Source organism: Lathamus discolor, chromosome 1 (assembly GCF_037157495.1).
Source record: "Lathamus discolor isolate bLatDis1 chromosome 1, bLatDis1.hap1, whole genome shotgun sequence".
Taxonomy (NCBI): domain Eukaryota; kingdom Metazoa; phylum Chordata; class Aves; order Psittaciformes; family Psittacidae; genus Lathamus; species Lathamus discolor.
The window spans coordinates 10,367,660-10,373,794 of NC_088884.1; positions in this window are offsets into that span (position 1 = coordinate 10,367,660).

Here is a 6,135-nt window from a genome sequence, read left to right on the forward strand (position 1 = left end):
GTAGAATTAAACTAAAAGTATAGGTGAAAAACCACTTCTGGTGGTCTTTCAAAAGTACTTTTAAAATAATCTGAAGAAACTTGTCTTTTGGGTCAGTTGTTCCTAGCCAGATAAAGCCCTTAAGAAGCTTCAAGGAAACTAAGCAGAATACCTTTCCAGTATGAAGACAACAAAGGTATGCAATCACCTGAAATTCTTAAGGTGATATATAGCATTAGGCACAGTAGACTGTTCATGTGACCAGAAGAAGGAAATAACAGCACTTGTTTAACTGTATTATACAAGTAGTGGTGTCTAGAAATGCGCCTGTATCTCTAGGCTTGACCGCTGTCTCTTTCATCCTGCCAATACTAGTACTCTTGTCAGTTTGCTTTCATCCTGATTCAGCCCTCGTGCTTTACTGGTGCTTCTCTGATGCTTCTCTGACAGTGGAAACCTTCTGACATTAATGCTTTTGTTTTGGTAGTTGAGCTGTTTTTCAGAGGAATGATTAAACAGGTACAGCATTCAAAAGGACTTCAAAAATCCAAGATGGATTAGTAAGAAAATACAGGAATGTTACCTTCTGTGTAGTCAGTATTAGAAAACTAATTTTAAAACATTTGCAGCTGTGTGATGTCTTAGCTTATATATAATCCAGTTAAAAAGGGAAAAAAAACCTGTAACTGAGCTACATCCTTGGGCTGGGTAGCAACTGACATGAATGGAGTGCTAGATTCCTAATGTAGCTTCCAATTAGCCCTAGAACTGAGCACTAGGAGAGCAGCCAGTGTTACTGGGGAAATGGAAGAGCCTTTATTTAACACTACCTGTAGCTTACACACAATATGAACTGTTACTACTAGGTGTGTCTCAAATTACTTGATAACTGGCTATTTCTTCCGGCTGTAAAACATTTTTGATAACATGTGGAGGATACGTTACTGCTGTAACAAATAGACATGAGGGGGAGGGAGTAGTTACCTGAAGTAATTTTATGAATACAGATTTTTGTCGACATGCTGTGTCTTAGGGACTGTTCTGAGTTGCTCAGTGTACAGCAGAGGTATATGCCTGACTAGGTTATACTAATGGAGCTTTTGGTACATTCTCAGAAGCTGCTTCTTGAATGTCTTGGATGAAAATAGGTGATTGTAAAATGGATCCATGGCACTAAAACCAAAATAATAGCAGAAAGGTTTGAAAACTGTAGGGCAGTAGTCACCTATAAGTCCACTTCATCCAGTGCGCTATGCTTCTGATCAGAATAAGCTGCTGTATTTGGTGTTTGGTCCTACTCCTGCTTTTGCAGAGGTTTCTGTTAAGGATTTGTGTCTGGTAGGAAGGGCTGATTGAAAGGAAGGTGTTCAAGCATGTAGATTTGGTGGGGTGGATACAGGCATTCATGTTGTTAGTGCATGTAGGCCACCAAGATTTGTCTTGCTACTGTAGCCTTTTGCTTGTATTTCTGTATGCAACATCTGATGGTGACTTGCAAAGTCCCTGAGGTTACTTTTCAGTGCATAGAAAACAATGCAAGATGGAGAGCAGAACACAGGCTAGCTTCACTTGCTCCAGGAGATGGCAGTGTTTTTCCCTTCTAAAAAGATTGCCAAATCTCTGAAATGAAGATTTAATGAAACACAGAGATCTGAAGTAAGTCAAGAATTCTTACAGGGGAAGGAAGGGGGTTTTATTTTTTAATTTTTATTTTTTTTTTTTAATCCAACGCCCTTTCGAGGTTATATCCCTGTTGTGCCAGGGGAGAACAAGTCTAAGGTAAATAGTGTTAGGCAATACTTTATATAGCGTGGAGTACTTTGTTACAGCATTCAAGGTGTCAAAAATCTGAGGTCATGTTTGCTGCAGTGACTGGTTCAGCCTTGAGTTTTTGAATGATTCTTTCACTTACAAATATTAAATGTTATGTTTTTCTAGACAACTTTTTAACTTGTCAAGATCACTTTTTAATATTTTTCTGTCGATCTGAACACTCAAACAACCATAATCTAGGTTGTTAGAATATCAGTGGAACTGATCCTAGGACACACATCTGCAGGACATCTTTACAGCTTTCTGTTTTGGCAGTTAGCTTTTTTTTATTCTCTCAGATAACTGTATCTCTGCATTCATAAAGAAATATTTTCATCTGTATTTGTCTTGCTTTGTAAGAATGTCCTGTGGTAGTCTGATGTCAAGATAAAGATACTTTGTTTACTGCTTTTTCATTACACTACTGTGGAAGAAACTATTTTAGCATAACTCTTTCTTGGCTGACTTGTGTCAGTTACTGTGGAAAACATAAATGGGTACCAGAGAACTTGTTCCAAAAATATTTTTGAGAATTAAAAATTAATGGTCTTGACTGTGGTCAAGAAATCTCTGCTACCTATTTTCTTCCCTTTCTGTTTAAAAATAGGCATTTCCGCTTGCCAATTCGCAAATACAACTAGGTATCGCGACTGGTTTTGAGCCTACTTTTAAACATATTAATAAACCAATTTTTAACATACCTTATAAAGAAGTCTTTGGGGCCTAGAGAACCTGCAAACATAAAAATTCATGAGACTTACATTCTCACCTATTCTTCTCTTTTACTAGGCAGAGTTCTTTCTTTGCCAATGATGTAAATACAGTTGCTTGTAGTTGCCATCACTAGGGAATACTGAAGTGAAAACAGCCATTGAGCAGCTCATTTCTAATGTCATTAACTGTCAGTTGTTTTTCTTCCATCTTGCATAACTGACACTTCCCTTGGTTTGGGTATTTTTTTTCTTTTTAATGCAGGTGCATTACTTACAGAGCAGTCTCTTCTTGTCAGCTGCTGCTTATTTTGTTTTCTTGTTTTGGTTCTGATATGGCCTGCATTTTATTGTTGTTCCTAATTAATAATACTTAAAAAAATCTGTCCTCATTTCCATTACTTACCTTACATACTTTTCTGAGATTGTTGAAGGGCTTTTGTTGGTCTGATTGTTCCTTTTTACACATGCTGTACATTTGCAACACATTGGCATCATTTGAGCTTACATCTTGGTATTATTTGTTTGGGAACTACCATGTCTCCTGTACCCTTTCTCACCCTTAGATTTTCCTCCCATCAAACCTTACTGAACAGTGTTAGAACAGAGGAAGAAGTAGAGACAAGACTAAGTACATGAAGCTTTCCAAGTTGCATTTAGGTGCTGTGGTATCTAGGCAGCTTGAGATTGCTCTACTTTTAGAAACTTAGAATTTAGGCATTAAATATACATCCTCTTTTCTCTCCTCCACTGATGTCCTATCTAATGGCAACTATAAGCCAAGGAGGCTATGCCAATCTTGACGGCTTTTTATTCTGTCATGAAAATAGTTCTTTTCTAGGAATAACAAGAAGGGCTGTAATAACAGCATAGGCATGCACATCTGTGAACTTTCGCTTCTCCCCAGGTAAGATTCACCCTGTAGCTTTTCTTTTGTTGCAGCTGTCAATCACACTATATTTTTCTTTCTCAGGTCTTAGAGAGCCAGTGGTGTTCTGAACTGCATTGTGTCACTGCTCCCTTTGCATGATGCTTTAGTAACTTCCTTCGGGTATATTTCTAATGGTTTGAGTTATTCAGAGGACAAAATTACCTGCAAAATCCTTTGTTATTGATTATCCTTGAGAGAGCAGGAAACCAGCCTGAACTATCAGGAGCACATCTTAAGTTTGAATTTTTCTTTTAGTATTGGCAGTCTGCCAAATGACCCAGAATTATATTAGTGATTAATCTGACCTTATCTGCTTTGCTGGTTAGGTGTAGGGAAGATACAATTTTACCTTTTATTCCAAAAGTTGTATTTTTCACTGTTCTTATGTCTGTTAAGTATGCAGTTCAGCCTGATTGCAGCAGTGAAGTTGTGTGGGTTTTATGCATCTGTCTGTTCCTTTTTCTCTACTGTTTCACATGAACTGTTTATATCAGATCTTTCTCATTACATCTGTCACCGTGTGCTGATTCCCTTTCTCTGAATTTCAGTCCTCCTTTTCACTGTGCCCTTTGTTTTCCATTGGGTTCAAAACATTGTATTCTCTACTGTCTTCCCTCTGCTGTCATTAGCTGCAAGTAGTTCAGCCTTTAAAAGTGTCATTTGAAGGCTCCTTTTAGTTTTCTAAAAATTTCTGCTTAAAGCTCTTTGTTCCTGAAAGCTTCTTCCAACAGCTCTGCTTCTTCAGCTCCATTTTGTAGGAATAATCGTGTCTAATGTCTGGTGTTATAAACTGAAGCAAGTACAGCATAGAAACCAAATACAGCATAGATTTTTTTTTTTCCTCCTTGCTTCCTATTCAAGTGGTTGCTGAGTTTGAGCTATTTTGAACTAGTACAAACTATCAGTTTGTACTATTGCTAGTAGTTGTGGAATCTTTTGCATTCTTAGTAGTAGAAAGTACTGTTTGCTTTCCAGACTCCATTTTCAAACCCCAGCCCTTTCAGTCTCTCTTCCAACAGTTGTTCCACTAATAAAGTGTAAGGTGACAGTGTAAAAGATAAATTTTGTGTTCCTTCATACCAAATAAGTCTGCCTGGCTTTTAAAGCAGGAAGGGCACAATAGGCACAAAACCCAATTGTGTTAACCAATAACTGAGTATATGAAAGTCTTCCTTGACCTAATGAGATAGGAGGTACTGGTATTCTGTATAAACTATTAAAGTCTTGTTTTTTGACTCCATACTTGAAGAAGTTTGCCACAGTGAGTCAGTCCTAAGTGAGGAAACCCACTGAAAATTCCCCAATACACAAAAAAACCCCAAAACCCCCACTTTTTGTTTTTATATCTATTACAGGAATGGCTGCTTGTACTTCAGCTTGCAAGGGCACATACGTGGAGGCAGTGTCCTCCCTAAAGAATCAGCAGTCTATATGAATATCACCAAAAAGCAAAGAAGGATTAAATGGTTGATTTGCCTAACTGGAATTGTGATGGGAGAATAGGATCTGACTCCATAAGTCAAAATCTGGTGTCTTTCTGGCTACATCAGGCTTGAATACTCAGTTTGACAAATGATGCTTGAACTTGGCGTATAATGAATTGCTGTCACTTTTGGAAAAATGGGAACACTTTGCTGATTTCAGACTGCTGCCAACATTTTTTTCTAAAATAGTCTAAAGTTCAGATTGTTGAAATAAGAAGTAGTGAGCTACTGCTGTATGCTGGAGCCCACATGTAACACCATGTAGAACGTGAGCATTGAGGACCCTAATTCTGCCCTTGGTGTTAAGATTTCTGTGCATTTTTTTCTGTGATTTGATTCTGGTGGTTGTGAAAATTAGTAAGGCTATTACAGGATTACATCTTTATTAAATGCAGTATTTCAGTGAAAAGGTGTGTGTTTTCACCAGATGGGTAAAAACATTTTGGGGAATATTTTTCCATACACTTTGTAACAAAGGAAGGACATGAAATAGATGCTTAAGAATTTGCCAGGTCTCTGGGATTTTCTTCTGCTTCATGTTTCATTCTTCTGTGGACAAGCCTGTCTGACTGATTGGTAAAGCTGGTGCCTCTCACAGAAAAATCTGTAAGCCTTAATTTAGCTTAAGGAGAGCATCATCTTTGTTTAAACTTTTATCATCCCTAGACTGTAAAATTAAAGCAAGAGAGAAAAGATTCAGTTCTTGCACTAGTTTGCAACTGTAAAGGTTTGGCTTGATCTTCTGACCTCGAGAGTGCCTTTGTCCTGCATCAAACCCCCAGTTGCACTTGAAATACTGCTGCCAAGTGAATCGATGTTGCCTGAAAAATGGATACAGACCACAGCAAGTGGGGTCTTCCATGGCTGGAGCCTTTCTAAGTAGTTCAAGAGCAACCACTACTTCATTTCTGTTATATTTTAAAGATGATATCTGTATAAAAACAAATGTTGTGCAGCTTGATTAACTCCCTGCTTTGTTCAAACTGTAACTGTGTTGCATGGTTTGAAATACAGAGCCCTGGTAGTCCCTGGGGCTCTGCTCTCAGGTTGTTTTCCTGTCTTTCACAGAGCTCTGGGTGAGGCAGATGCCCTGCGGGCCTTGTACAGGAACTTGTGGTTTACTGGCTTATGGTGGCGCAGAGTCCTTCCTCCAGGGGACTGCAGTCTAAACAGACAATGTGTAGCATAGTCTGTTAGAGATGTGGGACTGAATGCTGGG